Source organism: Equus quagga, chromosome 2 (assembly GCF_021613505.1).
Source record: "Equus quagga isolate Etosha38 chromosome 2, UCLA_HA_Equagga_1.0, whole genome shotgun sequence".
Classification (NCBI taxonomy): domain Eukaryota; kingdom Metazoa; phylum Chordata; class Mammalia; order Perissodactyla; family Equidae; genus Equus; species Equus quagga.
This window is the reverse complement of record NC_060268.1, coordinates 68,695,024-68,712,144: the sequence shown is the minus strand read 5'-3', so window position 1 is coordinate 68,712,144 and position 17,121 is coordinate 68,695,024. Positions and strand designations below refer to the sequence as shown.

The 17,121-nt window shown below is 39.3% G+C and overlaps 1 protein-coding gene across 1 annotated transcript in view; it reads right to left on the bottom strand.

The window, feature by feature from the left end:
• The window catches only part of SCAPER (S-phase cyclin A associated protein in the ER), a 513,402-nt gene extending 496,453 nt beyond the window's left edge, over window positions 1-16,949 (bottom strand). The window contains exons 1-2 of the mRNA XM_046653964.1: window positions 16,796-16,949; window positions 5,163-5,213 (exon numbers count right to left, since the gene is read on the bottom strand). The gene's annotated coding sequence lies outside the window, so the exon portion shown is untranslated. The remainder of the gene's footprint in view (window positions 1-5,162; window positions 5,214-16,795) is intronic.
• Window positions 16,950-17,121: the final 172 nt, after the last annotated feature.

The following is a 17,121-nucleotide window of genomic DNA, read 5'->3' as shown; positions in this document are numbered from 1 at the left end:
GCCAATACTGAGCCCCTTTTAAGGCACTATTCCTTGGGGCATTGGGGACATGTTGAATATGTTGGACCTCTTCCATCAGCAAGGGGCAAAGATTTGTCCTCACTGAAATAGACACTCTTTTCCTTTCCCTATTCAAAATGGTTCTGCCAGCAACACTATCTGTGGACTTATGGAATGTTCTGATTCCATGATTCATTATCATGATATCCTATACAAGGTTGCTTCTCACTAAGGATCTCACTAGAAAGAAAGAGAAACAAGCTCATGCACTTGGATTTCACTAATCTTATCATATACCCCATCATCTGAGAACAACCAATTTGGTAAATTAGTGGAATGGGGGACAACACCCTGTGAAATTCAGTGCTATCCTACAGGATGGAATATAAGCTTTGAGTCAGTGACCAACAGATGGTGCTGTTTCTCTTACAGCCAAAATACCCAGGTTCTGGAAACTATTACACCTAATGGCCCACTGACAAAATTTAGTTTCCCTTCTCCACAACCTTAGACTCTTTTGGTTTAGAGGTCTTTGTTCCTGTCTTAGTTTGGGTTCTTGTCCTAAGACAGGGCCTTGAGTGCAGTAGCTTATCTGGGAGGTGATCCCGGTAAGCACAAGTGTGGAAGAGAGGAAAGTGAGTCAGAGAAGGGAGAAAAGTCATTAAGGTGTGTGATGAAGAACAGGTGACCACTGTAGGCAACTGAAGCTCAATCTCACCAAGAACTCTCTGGAAAACAGTGTGGAATGAGCTTCAGAATTGCCCTTTTGGAGGATGAGCAGGCAAAGCATATACCCACCAACTCCAATTCAGGAGACATAATCTCTCTCACATTTCTGGGCTGTCCTTTCCTTTGGTAGAGTGCCAGAGAAAGCCCACAAGAAGGGATGAGAGAAGGGGGAAAGCTGCCATTATGTACGGAATTCTCTATGGCAGCCACAGGTGAACTCAGGTGGGTCAAGGGGCTATGGAGAGAGGCATCTACCTCATCTGCTACAGTCCCAAGGGAGGTACACTTTCATGAGGATACACAATAATGGCCCAATTGAATGAGAAATTGAAACTGGCGCTTGACTATTCTAGGGCCCTAATGCCAGTGAACCAATAGCCAGAGGAGAGTTTACAATACTGGATGAAGCAGGCTGTCCCAATTAAAAAGGGAAATCTGAGTTGCTACTATACAATGAGGACAGAGAGGACCCTATCTGGTTCCCAAAGGAAATCAGTGGGGCACCTCTTTGTTTTGCCATCTCCAACAGAAAAGTTTAAAAGAAGAATCCAATAAAGGCAAGACCCAATAAAGGTAAGACCACTAAGGACTCAGATCCTTAAGGAATGAAGGTTTGGGTCACTGCCCGGTAAAGGACTACAACTAGCCAAAGTGTTGACTAAGGACAATGGAAGCATGGAATGAGTAGTGAAAGAAGGAAGTGATAAATATCAACCCTACCCATTTGACTAGTTATAGAAATGACTAACAGCTATGCATATGTTTCTTATGTATATTAATATTAACCAATTATTTCTTTTTTCCTCTTTTTCCTATACTATTTTGTACAAAGATGGTCGATGGTATTTAACTTTGCCAATTAGTTCGTATGTCACCAGACCATGAAAAGCATGGTTTATTGGGGAAGACTGTAAATTCCCCAGAGATCTTGGACTTTAAAATGCCAGTGATGACTTATCTCACCCATGTTGAGGAGATGACAAGGGCATCTTCATTTGTGTGAAGCATAATTGCATCCTGTTAGAAAGAAGCATGAAGTTGAAATATAGGATGTAAATATTTTGAATAGCAAAAGGTATGCACTGTGACCATTATTTGCCTGTTTGCTCTTGGTTCATTCCCTGATCTTCCACTGCTCTGCACTGACTCTCAGGGAACTACATTTCTCAGCATCCCTTGACAAATGGCTTCCTGGTAGATTTGGCCAATGGGCGGGCCTGGCAGAATACGGGAGGGTAGAAGGAAGAGAAAATCAGGATATTTTGCTCTCTCATTCCTTCTTCAGGCAACTTCTCCAATAATGGCTATGTTTCCTCCATATTTCTAGCTCTCACCAAACAGTCCCTTCCTTCATGATCCAACCTCCTTGCCATGGTTCTAGCTCTTGAGTGATGCCAATTTCCAACAATACTACCTTCTCATGTTGTCCCTCCATCACTAGAAGTGGTAGCAGCAGCTGTGTACTGTTGCTAATCCGTGGTTTGTCTCATTTTCTATTGCTTGACTTCTCAGCTCTTTCAACAACTGACATAATTCACTAAATTAAAATCTGTCTGCTTTTAAGACCTACGGTGGATTATGTTTTCTTGACTGGAGCCTGATACATAACCTAATGTTAATCCTGTGCCCAGTCTGGTTCTATGGGGTGTTTATAACTCACTGGTGGCAGCCCTGGCACACTGACAAGGATTTGAGCCAGATGTAATCATCTCAGCAGTGGATATAGGCAGAATGAAGTGAAGGCTACAGCTGCTAAAAAATGGGTTTTATGTGAGGAGTACATGGTCCAACCTACCCTTAACCCTTTTAATTTCACAACCGTCTAGAGCTGCATTATCCAATACAGTGGCCACTAGGCACATGTGGCCATAGAGCAATTGAAATGTGGTTAGTCTGAATTGAGATTTGCAGTAACTGTAAATTACATACTGGATTTCAAAGACTAAGTATAAGGAAAAAAGAATATTAAAAAATTACACTAATAATTTTTATACTGAGTACATGTTGAAGTGATAGTATTTTAGTACATTGGGTTAATAAAACATATCATTAAAATTAATTTCACCTGTTTCTTTTTACTTTGTTTAATGTGGCTATTAGAAAATTTAAAATTACATATATGGCTCACATTATATTTCTGTTGGACAACACTGCTCAAAACACCAAATGGCTTAAAAAAGATAGTAAAGATTGGTGATGAAAGGAACTGTGGTCAGCTGAATAACAGCTCCCAAAGATATCTAGGTCCCTGGAATCTGTGGTTGTTAGCTTATATGATAAGAGGGAATTTGCAGATATGATTAAGGATTTTGAGATTGTGAGATTATCCTGGATTATGCAAGTAGGCCTTAACTGTAAATCACAAGTGGGAGGCAGAGGGAGATCTGACACAGCAATGTGAGGACTAAAGCAAGATGCTATACTACCAGCTTCAAATATGGAAGAAGGGGCCAACAGCCAAAGAATGCAACTCTTGAAGGCAGAAAGGCTAAGAAACTGATTCTCCCTCTCTAGAGGGAGTGCAGGCCTGCCAACACATTGATTTAGGCCCAATGAAACTGATTTTGAACTTCTATCCACCGGAACTGTATGAGAGTAAATATATATTGTTTTAAGCCACTACGTTTATCATAATTTATTATAGCAGTCATAGAAAACTAATAAAGGAACAAACATTTTTTGTATGTACTTTACTGTACCTGTACTTTACATGCGTTATCTAATTTAATCCTCATAACAATCCTATGAGATAGGTATTTTAAAGATGAGGAAACCAAGATAGAGACTAAGGAACTTGCTCCAGGTGTTACATTTAGTAAGAGGTAGGACCTGGATTCAAATCCAAGGCCATCTGACTATAAAGTGCATGCTCTTTCTGTTATGTTGCACAAGTCTCCCCATCTCTCTGGGCTTTGGTTTCCCCAATTTTCCTTCCACCACACTGACCCCAGAAGTCATGGGGTACCTGGAAAATGAGTTAGTATGTTACCGCTACCTCCAGAGGGAGGAAGTCCAAGTTGGTCATGTGACTGCCATTTTCTGGGGCAGAAACTGCTCAGAGGATCAGTGATTCTGAACCAAACAAAGGGCACTTCATTCCATTCCCTGGAATTAATCCTCTAAACTTAATATCATGGAGAAGAGGTGCTACCACCTCCATCCAAGGGGAGCATGTTGGCATCAGATAGGAGTTGAAGACTGCACACTGGTGTCTAGCTTCAGCAACTTCATGAATGAGGATGCCATTGTGGTGCATACTGGGGATCAACTCAATCTCCCCAGGGTATCTTCTTGCATTGCAAAGCCTAGATAACTGAAAACTACATTTTCCAGACTACTTTGCAACTAGGTTTCTGAATGTGAATTAGTTTCTGATAATAGGATGAACTCATGAAATATGACAGGCAGAAGTAAGAAGTCTAAAGCCATCTTTTTACTCCTTATACTGTCAAGAAAACTTGTGAAAATGTGAATTTTTTTCTGCAGTGGGATTCCAGTGGTCATTTTCCAGCTTTCTGAGTGCTGAGAGGCAGTGCAGTCATCCATGGTGGCAGGGGCCCCAGTTTCTTGATTACAGTTTCCTGACCCCTGGATCAAAGCTATGGGGATGTGTCTTGAATAACACAAATGATGACCTTGGAATGTTGCTGATGGTATAGTTCTATATTTTTCTAGAATAATTTCTAGTGGTTCGGCCTAGATCTTGCTCTCCTATACCATATATGCATCAATTTCCTGCAACAAATCTCTTCCTGTAAAAAATACCTGGAGTGTTACGCCTGTTAAAATGACTATAATCACTAAGACTAAAAATAACAAATGTTGGAGAGAGTGTGGAGAGAAGGGAATCCTCATACACTGCTGGTGGGAATGCAAACTGGTACAGCCACTATGGAAAACATTATGGAGATTCCCCAAAAAACTAAAATTAGAACTACCGTATGACCCAGCTCTCCCACTACTGGGTATCTACCCAAACAATTTGAAATCAACAATCCAAAGTAGCATATGTACCCCTATGTTCATTGCAGCACTATTCACAGTAGCCAAGACGTGGAAACAATCCAAGTGCCTATCGACTGATGATTGGATAAAGAAGATGTGGTATATATATATACAATGGAATACAACTCAGCCATAAAAAGACAAATTCATCCCATTTGCAATAACATGGAAGGACCTGGAGGGAATTATGCTAAGTGAAATAAGCCAGACTGAGAAAGACAAACACCAGATGATTTCACTCATATGTGGAATATAAACAAGTACATGGACAAAGAAAACAATTCAGTGATTACCAGGGAAAGGGGGGTGGGGCATGGACACAGGGGGTGAAGGGGAGCACTTACGTGGTGACAGTCAAGAAATATTGTACAACTGAAATCTCACATTGATGTAAACTACTATGAACTTAATAATAATAAAAAAAATACCTGGAATGGTTTCTACTTTCTGCGCTGAATCTTGACAGATACAGCTTTCAACTGAAAGAGAGAATATGACAAATTCAACTTAGAACAGATTTCATTTAAGTTGCAACTGAAGTGTTCAGATCCAGTTCAACAAATATTTATTAGTATCTACTATGTATCAGGAACTATGCTGGTCAGTGTAGACAGACCAGCGAAAAAGAGACAAATCTGTCCTTTTCAATGGCTTAGTTCAGGTTGGAGAGGCAGACAGACAATCAGGAAAACAGTGTTATAAACACACTGGTAGGTAGAGTACCCTGTAGTATAAGTGTACGTAAGAGAGTCACCTGACTCAAAGTTGGGGTCCAGGAACACATCCTGGGGGAGATGATATCTATCTGAGACCTTGAAATTAATCAGAGTTCACAGAAGCTAACACTGATCCATTTGAACAGTAAAGAAATTCATTTAAATGACATAGGAATTTGAATATGGAGTAAAGATTAAATAATAGTGTTATATCAATGTTACATTTTCTGATTTATATAATTGTATGGTGGTTATGTAAGAGACTATCAAAGTTCTTAGGAAATACACACTGATGTATTTAGGGGTACAGAACTATGTTTGCAACTTATTCTCAAATGAATCAGAAAAAATATGCATGTGTATGTGTTGCAAGAATAGTTAAGAAACTCCCATATTCCCTTTATTTAGATCTACCAATTGTATACACTTTGTCTCGTTCGCCTTAGCATTGTCCCCCATGCTTGCTCTCACCAACTTTCTCTGTCTCTCTCTCAAGCATATATGGTTCCTTAACTGTTCTCACAATTTTGTTAAGTATGAAATTACATAAAAATTAAACTTTGAAAACCAAAAAATGATATAGGAGTTGTTCCCAGGAGGGCTAGGGAACATGTCTCAGGCTCAGGGCCACCTAGCCAGAAACAATACCCAAAATTCACACCTAGAATTTGTCAGTGAAAGCACCACTGCTGCCCAAGGAAACATCTTTCTTGCAACGTTGCTGCTGTCTAAGAGTTCCTCACAGTCCTCCTGTGGCCTACTCCTAACATAGAGTATTGGGAGATTGTATCTGGTTAGTGGTGGGTCCTAGATAATGTACCCATACCCTAACTACAACAAAGGTGAGAAAGTGAGTACATGCCATTTTCAGCTTCTAGAGTGACAGGCAGACTTTGAGGTGGGGAATTCTCCAATCATCAAAAGGAAAACAGATGCTAGATGAAAAGAAGTGACAATATTCACTAGAGTTCACTTCTTTACAGCCCATGCCCAATATTAACATAAACTCTTCTTCCCATACTTAATCTTCCAGAAGAAAAAATACTGCCAATTAACATAATGCAGCTGTTCCTTATAAAATCAAAATGTGCTCCCTCCCTCCCTAAAAGGATGATAAACTCAAATCTCATTGGTGGCTGAATCCAGCTTATATAGAATCTGTCTATGATGTTCAGTCCTCTTATGGTCCCACCATGATGCTGTCTCAGAATTCTGTAATCCATGAACAAAATTGTAAAGCTAACCACCACTAGCATGCCCTGGAAGAAAGGGATGGAAAAGAAAAGAAAAATTAATTTAAATATATGCATGGCAGAACAAGTGAGAAAATTAGGCAGATGCTATAATCTTTATTTCTGCAAGTAGTCATAAGACTGGAACTGACATTTCTAACTTCCGTCCTCCAGTGCCCATTTCATGTTGTCTTGCCCAGAGCCAACAACTGCAGCTGGTCAAGCTTCATTACTTGGTTGAATGACCCAAACCTCCATTCCCAAGAGATCGGAGCCCTTAATGGTCTTGCCCATGCAAGACTGTTGGAGTCCTCCATTAACTTTACTACTAGAGATGGCAGTACTAAGAGTCACCCCAAGGAAATCCGTGAATCCCAAGCATAGCGCTTTAAGCCTCTGTTGTTTGTCAGTAACACTGTCTCCTCTTAATAACAAAGATCAATCGTCCCAGCCAGCACCATTTTTGACCTGTTTTCCTGGTGACATGAAGAACCTTATGCATCCAGGTAGCAGTCTTAATTTCCAAGTCAGTGGAACCATAGTGTGTCCCCTGACAGAAGCATTTCTCTCATGCATACCAAGATCTCTAAACCAGCACACCCCAGAATCATGGGGACAGAAAACAGCATTTTCCAGTTTGCGTTTTGTGAGAGGTACACTTTCCACTCCCATCTTGGAACCTATACTTTTGCAATGGGAAAACAGGACCAAATCTTGATTGTTAACTTAGAGCATATAGCACATCTCGTAGAATAGCACCTCAACCTTGGAAAAAATCTCCCTGCTAGCATTATAACTGAGTTTTCAATAGACCATCCTACCTCTCTATAAGATCACTTGTTTCTGGGTGATGGAATAAATAATAAGACCAGCGAGTTCCATAGACATCAATTCATTGCCTTAACTCTTTCACCATAAAGTGAGTTTTCTTTATCAGAAGCAATGTTATATGGGATACCATGATGGTGTATAAGATATTTAAGGGCTATAGATGGTGGTATGGTGTGAGGCATGATGGGCTGGGATATTGAATGGTGCTATCTGACAGCAATAATCTAAACACTCCCAAAAATCCCACTTCAATTCTAGGCATCCTACTGTCCAATCAGTGCCCTAATTTTCACATAAGAGAAAGGCTCTGAATTCAATAATGCCTAAATTCAGCAACTGAAATTTAAACTTGGCTATCAGCCATCCATAGGTATAGGAAGCCCATGGTTTTCAGTCCACACTTTCAGTCATAGCCGCAGCCCAACACACTTCATTGAGGAATCCCACAGGCTAGTGTGTTGGTTATGATTTTGAACAACAGTTGTTACTATAAAGATGAGATTTAGTTAAAGAAAAATGTGTACAAAACCAATGATGGATTTAGTATAGGGTACAAGAAAGAAAAACAAACAAAAAACAAATAGAAAAAGTAAATTATTAGAAATAGTAATTTCTTAGTTGAATCTTCCTCCAACCAAAAGAAGTTTCAAAAAACCATATTTAAGTTCCTGAATATAAATCATAACTATACCTCACCTGCATCACTAGCTGCATCACTAGCTACCAGTTCAATGTTTATGATGCCTGAAGAGCCCTTTGTTTTGTTTTCACCAAGGGATCATCCAGCTTGTGTTTGGAAGTCTAAGATGACAAGAAATTTAACCCAATCTGAGGACACTCTAATAGCTAAAAGTTCTCCCTTGTGTTAAATAGAATTTCTTCTGACTGTAATTTACACTCTTGAAACTAATTTCACATGTTGAAGTCTTTCATATTTCATTGTTAATGAAGTTTCTACAAACACACACGATCTTCCATAGAGAAAGTGAGTCAAAGTCTATTAAAATGCCTTAAAAGTGTAAATATAGTTATATATACTGAGGTATGCTGTAATTCAATTTTAATGATTTTTATAACAATTTAAGTTCAGGAGTTGTTTCCTACAATAACTTAGGGTCATGTGGTCTTCTCAGCTACTAAAAATCAGTTGGATGAATGACTTCTTTCTTACTTGGGAGAAGGAACTAGGTGCAGGAAGTTTATTTGGGAGAAGTCTTAAGTAAGTTTCCCTAGAAACAACCTGAGATGGATATTTGTTTGCATGTGATTTATTGAAAGTACACTTAGAAGCGATAAGTAAGGGAACAAGGAAAGCAGGATAGGAAAGGAACTATGTAAGAATGGTGTTTCTGGTGAAATCTAGCTTCAGTCTCATCCTACAGAAAGCTGTGGAATACAAAGTGCACTGCAGAGCCCATCTTGCCTTGAAGCAAGGAAGTGGAATTTTTGTACCCCTGCCCCAATCAGTTATTGGTCATGGGCCATGCAATGGAAGGTTGGTATAACTCCCAGGAATCTCCAGCACCAGAGGCTTCAAACACACAAGGGAAATCCCCCAGAGAAAGTGGCAGGTATGACCTGTTAGTCAAGTACCTGTGGCAGATGGGCTTTGGACACAAGAACCAAAATGGCAAAAGGGATCCCAGAAGAAGAAGAAGAGAAGATTGGCAACAGATGTTAGCTCAGGGCCAATCTTAAAAAAAAAAGGATAGGGGCCTGCCCTGTGGCCGAGTGGTTAAGTTCGCGTGCTCCATTACGGTGGCCCAGGGTTTTGCTGGTTCGGATCCTGGGCGCAGACATGGCACCACTCATCAGGCCACAGTAAGGTGGCACCCCACATGTCACAGCTAGGAGGACCCACAACTAAAATATACAACTATCCACTGGGGGGGGGGGGGGTTGGGGAGAAAAAGCAGAAAGAAAAGAAAAAGAAGAAGATTGGCAACAGTTGTTAGCTCAGGTGTCAATCTTAAAAAAAAAGAAAAGGATAGAGACCCATCTTCACAAAATGTCATCATGGTCAGATGTTCATTCCTTACCAAGGTACAATAACAAAAAGGAGATGCTTTCCAAATCATTAAAATAGAGTTTAACTCTATTTGAAAGTAAATAAAATAAGATAAATAAAATTCTCTGCTACAGGTGTCATGGCTTTACTCTAGAACTTGAGTGGTCTGCACTGTGACTCTCCTACTGGAACTTACTAGGGTAAGTAGGTAGGTAATTCTAAATAAATATTGATTTATGAAATAATAGTATCTTGTAGAGTTTAATATATAGAAAGAATTATGACACACGACAACAATAGCAGTGAGGCATGTGGTCGGTAGTAAATGTAACTAAGGTTCTAAGATCCTAGCATTGTTCAGGAGGTAGAAAAAGTCCTAACTTGGAGAAATTTTCATAAATCAAGGGCACATGTTACGATGTCTTTGATAATACTAAAAGAATAGTAAAAGAAAGTATAATTAGCAAGCTAATAGAAGAAAAAACAGAATAAAAAGAAAAGTAATTAAGTTTAAAAAGGCAAGAAAAGAGCGAAAAAGGAACATAGAACATATTGGACAGGTAGAAAAGAAATAGTAAGATGTTGGGTTTTTTTTAATTGAAGTCATATTGGTTTATAACATTGTATAATTTCAGGCGTACATTATTATATATCAGTTTCCATATATACTGTATCGTGCTTACCACTAATAGTCTAGTTTTTATCTGCCACCATACATATGTGCCCCTTTAATCCTTTCACCCACCCCCAACCTCTTTCCCCTCTGGTAACCACTAATCTGTTCTCTTTATCTATATGTCTGTTTATCTTCCACATATGAGTGAAATCACACAGTATTTGTCTTTCTCTGTCTAGCTTATTTCACTCAACATAATACCCTCAAGGTCCATTCACGTTATTCAAATGGGATGATTTTGTATTTTTGATAACTGAGTAGTATTCCATGGTGTGTGTATATATATATATACACACACCACATTTTCTTTATCCATTTATCAGTTGATGGGCACTTGGGTTGGTTCTATATCTTGGCTATTGTGAATAATGCTGCAACGAACATAGGGGTGCATAAATCTCTTTGTGTTGTTGATTTCATGTTCTTTGGATAAATACCCAGTAGTGAGATAGCTGGATCGTATGGTATTTCTATAATTTTTTGAGAAATTTCCATACTGTTTTCCATAGTGGCTGCACCAGTTTGCACTCCCACCAGCAGAGTGTGAGGGTTCCCCTTTTTCCACATCCTCTCCAACACATATTATTTCTCGTCTTGTTAATTATAGCCATTCTAATGGGTGTGAGATGATATCTCACTGTAGTTTTGATTTGCATTTCCCTACTAATTAGTGACATCAAACAAGATGATGGGTTTAAACCTAAATATCTCAGTCATTATATCAAATAAAAATGGAATGAATACTCCAATTAGGAGGCAAGGATTTTAAGACTAAATTTAAAACTTCAACTATATGCTGATTTCAAGAAATATATCTTAAGTATAAAAATATAGTGAGGCTGTAAGTAAATGAATAGAAAAATGTATACCTGCAAACAGCAATCAAAAGAACTCTGAAGTAGTTATAGTAAGATCAGACAAGGTACGATGAAGGGCTTTACCAAAGGTATAGATAATATTTCATAATGTTAAAATGTCAGTCCATCAGGAAGATACAAAAATCACAAGTTTGTATGTCCTTAATAACATAGCCTCGGGGCCGGCCCCGTGGCCAAGTGGTTAAGTTCACGCGCTCTGCTTTGACAGCTCAGGGTTTCGCCGGTTCGAATCCTGGGCGTGGACATGGCACTACTCATCAGGCAATGCTGTGGTGGTGTCCCACATGCCACAACTAGAAGGACTCACAACTAAAAATATACAACTATGTACCAGGGTGCTTTGGGGAGAAAAAGGAAAAATAAAATCTTTAAAACAAACAAACAAAATAAACAAAAAATAAACAACAACAAAAAATAACATAGCCTCAAAATACATATGATAAAAATTAACAAAACTTAAAACAGTAGAGAAATATACAACCATAGTGGGAGATTATGAGACATCTCTCTCAGTAACTGATAAAATAAGCTGACGAAATATCAGTACAGATACAAAAGATCCATACCACACAATAAACGAATGTTACCTAACTGACATAGAAAATTGCAATCAACAACTTCAGAATACAAATTTTTTTCCCAGTACACACGATTCCATGGGCAACAGGAGTCTGAGAGCTGGCCTCGCTAATAGAATAAACAACAGATACTATCATGTCTGTCTTTCCCACCTGTACATTTGTGTTCCAATTCCACTCTCTGATTAAGTGCGTGCCAGGTGGGAGTTTATTTAGCAGAGCACTTGAGATACTTCTCACTTTGGGTATTATGAGTAAAATGTGAGAGTAGAGATCAGGAGTCATATTTTGGAGGAGATTCAAAGGTCTAGCTTGTTATACTTGATTCCAAAATAGACTACATGTTCCTAGAGGTGAGATGGATCCAGGTAAAGCAGCGTTTGTGGTAGGAGGTGGAGACATGCAACCAGGGAGGCAGAAGACAAGGAAAAGCATATCAGACAAAAGTGAATTGATAGAGAAACTCCTGAGGTGGAAAGTGGATATTTGTTGAGGAATTTTAGGGGGTCCCCAAACCTTGTAATTCATTCTGGATTATGATCTTCTGCTGTTTTGAGCTATTTCATTGATAGTAGTAGCTTTCTTTGTATACTATTTTTGCATAAGGCATTTTGCCTTTTTAAAGTATATATAATGTATACAGAAAAACTCTGAAAGGTTAAAGACCGATGTTAATAGGAGTTACTTATAAGAATAGGATTTGTGATCATTTTTTTTCTTTTTGTTCATTTGTATATACTAATTTTCCTAACATAAACAAGTAAGCATGCATTACTTGTGTAACTCCTTTGTTTCTACACTATACTTTAGTACAAACCCTTTTTTTTTTTTAACAGAAACCAACCTCAAAAGCCCACAGACCTGAGTTTGATCCCAAATCCAACGAACCGAAGCCCAATCACCCCTAAGTCCCTGAACATCACCTTGTGATGGAGTTGCAATCATAGCAACTGTGTTTTCTGTTTGTCAGTTGGATCTGAGAAAATATAAAGCTTGAATGTATGGTGTGACTATACAGCAATCCTGAGTTTTCTTCCTACAAACATTCCAAAACTTATACATTCAGGAAGTGTTGTCTTTCAAAGAAGTCACTCTGCCCATATCAGTTTTGGATTTCCTCTCACAAAAATTTCTTCAGAGCGGGTTTAGTAATGCCAAAAGAAAATCAATTTCATTATAATTCACAAGAAACTCTTGCTTAGTCCATGGTCTTACTCCTCTTTTTGCTCCTTCTCTCATTGCCTTCTCTAGCTAAGTTTTATACTTTCCTTCTCTGTATTCTTTATTTTTACTGCTAAGGTGTTTAACTAAGACTTCAAGGACCTATTGTTGAGAACCTGGGGAAAAGAGTGTGGGAAAGGGTTCTGAGGCTTAATAAAGCCTGGGACTGGGAGAGGAGTACTGAGACGGGCCTGGACAGTTTGAGTATGAGGCCCAAAGGTAAGGTGACATCATAATTTGTCACCTCATTCTGGGATACTTTTGAATGTGAAAGGGGACATGATTAATAATTATGCCAGGTCAACCAGGATATATGGTCACCATATGGTTACAGGGAGCAAGTCAGGGAAAGCCCTCTGACCAATATCAGTCCGCTTGGGCTGCCTTTAGCACCAGAGATGGGTGTAACTGGCCTAGGGTCATAAATGTGAATTGCCGGATGTAGAAGATGGCTTCTATTTGAGGATGATGCTATCATTACAGTTGATCATTTGATTATTGGGACAGATCCATGTTTAATTTAGGGAACTCTCACTTGGTAAGAAACAGTTAATTGAATATCTTGGAATTACTTCTAACAGGTTATTAAGATTTTATGACCACTTGTACATTTTTTGGATACTCCTTAGAAACGAAAATATTTTCTAGGTATTATAACACACCCACCCATATATTTCCTGTCATCTTCTAAGACTCCACTATTACCCTGGAATTTTCACATCTCCTTCTCTCCTCAAGAATAATAAAAGTTTAAACAACCTACAAAATCCCTCTTATTGTGTGATCATTTAGTCTAAGCTCTTCCTTCATTCACTGCCTTATAGTCTGTTCCTTTGTCTTGTGTTTTCCAACTTTGGAAAAGCTAAAAATTCATCGAGTTTGTTGGCTTTTCCACTTAAGTTGTTTATCGTGCCTATAACACATGTCCACATCACATATGTTAAGTAATTATTGCAAGTAAGTATTGCTTTATTTTTTAAGCCACTGTTCACTGTAACACACACACACTTTACCAAACTCAAAAAGTAAGAAATCTATAAATTCCCTCTTTTAATAGTTTCAAAGCTAACTCTACTATCTATAGTACATACTTCTAAAAGAATGCCACTATAGCAGAATTCATTAATTTCACAAAAATTTATTGAGTTCCTCTTATTAGTAGGGGCACTAGTGAAATACAGGTGAAATCACCTAGTTCCTGACCTCAAGGCTCCCAAATTCTGTAGTAATGTCAATAGTCACAGTAGATTGTGCTAAATGTTGTAGCAGAGGAACATACAAAGCACAGTGACAGAACAAAGTGAACTAAGAGATCAACTATTTTGGTTGGCAGGGAGTTGGAAAAGGTCTCCTTTAGGAAACACTTGTACTGAGTCTGGAAGGTTGAGTAGAAATTTTCTAGGAGTAAAGAAAGAAAAATAAAAGAATTTGAGCCCCTTCTATGGGTCAGACACCTTAGATAGAGTATTTAATAGACTCCTCACATAATACTTATCAGACAGCTTTTTATTATTCCATTTTTTACAGAATTAAAAATAGATTAAGTCATTTGTTCAAGGTTACATAGCGAGCAGGTGAGCTACGGAGACTAAAAATTTAAACTCTGTGTGTCTGATTCCAAAATTGTCTGTGTTCTTTCCATGGCATTATACTGCTTCCTAGCAGGGCAGAAGGAGATATGACTAGTAGGGTTTTGTTTTGTTTTGTTTTGTTTTGTTTTTTGGTGAGGAAGATTGACCCTGAGCTAACATCTGTTCCCAATTTTCCTCTTTTTGCTTGAGGAAGATTGTCCCTAAACTAACATCTGTGCCAACCTTCCTCTATTTTGTACGTGGGATGCCTCTACAGCACGGCTTGATGAGTGGTGTGTAATTCTGCACCCAGGATCCAAACCCACGAACCCCAGGCCGCCGAAGTGGAGCAGGCAAACTTAACCACTACACCACTGGTCTGGCACCCTGATTAGTAGTTTTAAATGCTGTGTGATGCAATCTATGTAAAGTTCAAGAGCAGGCAAAACTTATTTATGGTGAGAGAGGTCAGAATAGTAACTACGTTTGGTAGAGATGATGTTGGAGAGCAGGAGGGAGACTTTTGTGATGCTGGGTACATTTCACAAGTGTATATATTTAAAAATGCATTGAGCTATCATGTAAGATTTGTGCACTTTACTGTATGTAAATTATACCTCAAAAATGTAAATAAAAACAAATTTGCTATGTGCTATGGCTTTCATAGGTCAAGAAAGTGATCTCCAGCTTCTCACAGTACCTTTTTTTTATTGACAGGTTGCTCATTTTAGATATTTATTTTTCCCTGAATAAAATGGATTAATTACAAGTAATGACAATGGATCAATCTTGCCTCTCATGAGGTCTTTATCATAATCTGCTTCCTAACAATCCTCACTGCCAAGATCATAAAATCATGGATTTTAAGAGATGAAGAGTTGCTTAGAGACTTCCACAAGGGCTGTCATGTGGATCTTTTTGAGACGCTGATGAAAGGAAAATTATGCACCTCCCCCTAGAAATGTACATATGCACATAATTTTGCACAGGACTTTGGGATTATCACACCACTTAGACCAGTTAGCAGTCCAAAATTCTCAAATTAAGATCCTTTGATCTAACCCAATCCTTTTCCCACAGATGAAAAAAAATAGGCCCAAGGAGGGGAAGCAGCCTATTTAGGGGCTGAGAGAAGACAGAACCCAGGCCTTCTGATGCTCAGACATTTATGCTGTTCACCCCGTTGCCTCTTTGGATATCATTACATTCTCTTTGCCCCCAAACACCCATCTGTGGAGTCCTTGAGTTCAGAAGAATTTCCATGACGCCTTGTATCCTACCCTTTGTAATTGGAAGCACATCAGAAGCTGGTCAAAATTTACCTTGTACTTAGCGGAGAACAGCAGGTGCAAAGCTGAGTTGGGGACATTTATCTCTCTTTTTTCACAGACTGCCTCACCCAGAACTCACGTTAAAATTAAAATGACCTGGTGATGAAAGCTTTTTTCTTTTCTTTTCTTTTTTGTTTGTTTGTTTTAGAGAAATTAACTCTGAAGTGTTGCCTATATTTATACTCTGAAACTTGAAATTTTATTCTGCATTGATCTTTATAACATTGGAAAGATCCCACTGAACTCACTCTGCTCTGTAAACCTTTCAATAGTCTCTGATCAAAAACAATAAAATTCCAGACTGACCCAGGAACTTTGTCTGATTTGTGCCCACTCCAGTTTTTCAGTTTGGGACAGAATCTTGCTCCCAATCCAAACAGAGACTGTGAGAAGTGAAAGAGGACCCAGAAAGCCTTTTCTTCTGTGTGAAAAGTCCTTGTCCTAAATGGAGAAATCAATGAAAGAAAAGAGCTCAAGCTGCAGCCTACAAATTTCTTGGGGTTTAGTGTGCGGGGAATGAGGTGCAGAAATTACATAGATTTGCAGGTAAACATGGAAAAGAAGCCACGTTTACATGCATTCTATTCGTAAAGGTTCTCCTAGGTACTGGCTAAGCTATTCCTTCCGTGCAATCATCTTTTGCTTTTCTACCTGCATGAATGTAAGCTTACACTTATTAAACTTTAACATTCCTGCCAGCTACTGTTTCAAACACACTGTACTATTCAACTTAATCTTCACAACACCTCTTTAAGATAGTGTTATTACTATGACCATTTTATAAATGAGCCAACAAGTTTTCAAGGGCCAAGTAACTTGGCCAAGGTCACAGAGCTTGCAAGTCACAAAATTGAGTACCAGATACAAATATCTAGTTTCAGTACCTGAGTTTGTCCATCCTGCTCTGGTGAAATAAATAGGTAGAGATACACTGAAGACTGGGAAATGGATACTGTTGGTTGGCTCTTCAAGACAAAGATTTTTCTAGGTACTGTATTGTTTTCACCCAAATCGCCTACCTTTCTCATTAATGGATGGAAGCCAGGACCAACACATGCAGTGGACAGTGAGTTTTCGGTAAGAACTAGGCTGAGGAAAAGACAGGGCGGGGGTAGGTGGGGGCGTGTTCTTCCGAGGTGGTCGTGGTGCGAGACGAGGCGCCAGCTGGGGTCTCCCCTCCCGGCCCCCACCGCCAGCCTCCGGAGCTGCTGGGCGAGCGGCCGACCCCGACTGTGCCGCGGCCCGCCCCCAGAGTCGTGTGGCCCAATCAGCGGCGCTGCCTGGCACCCCGCCCCTCCGCCGGGACTTATAGGCCTCGGCCGGGCGCCCAGCGTCGCCGCAGTTG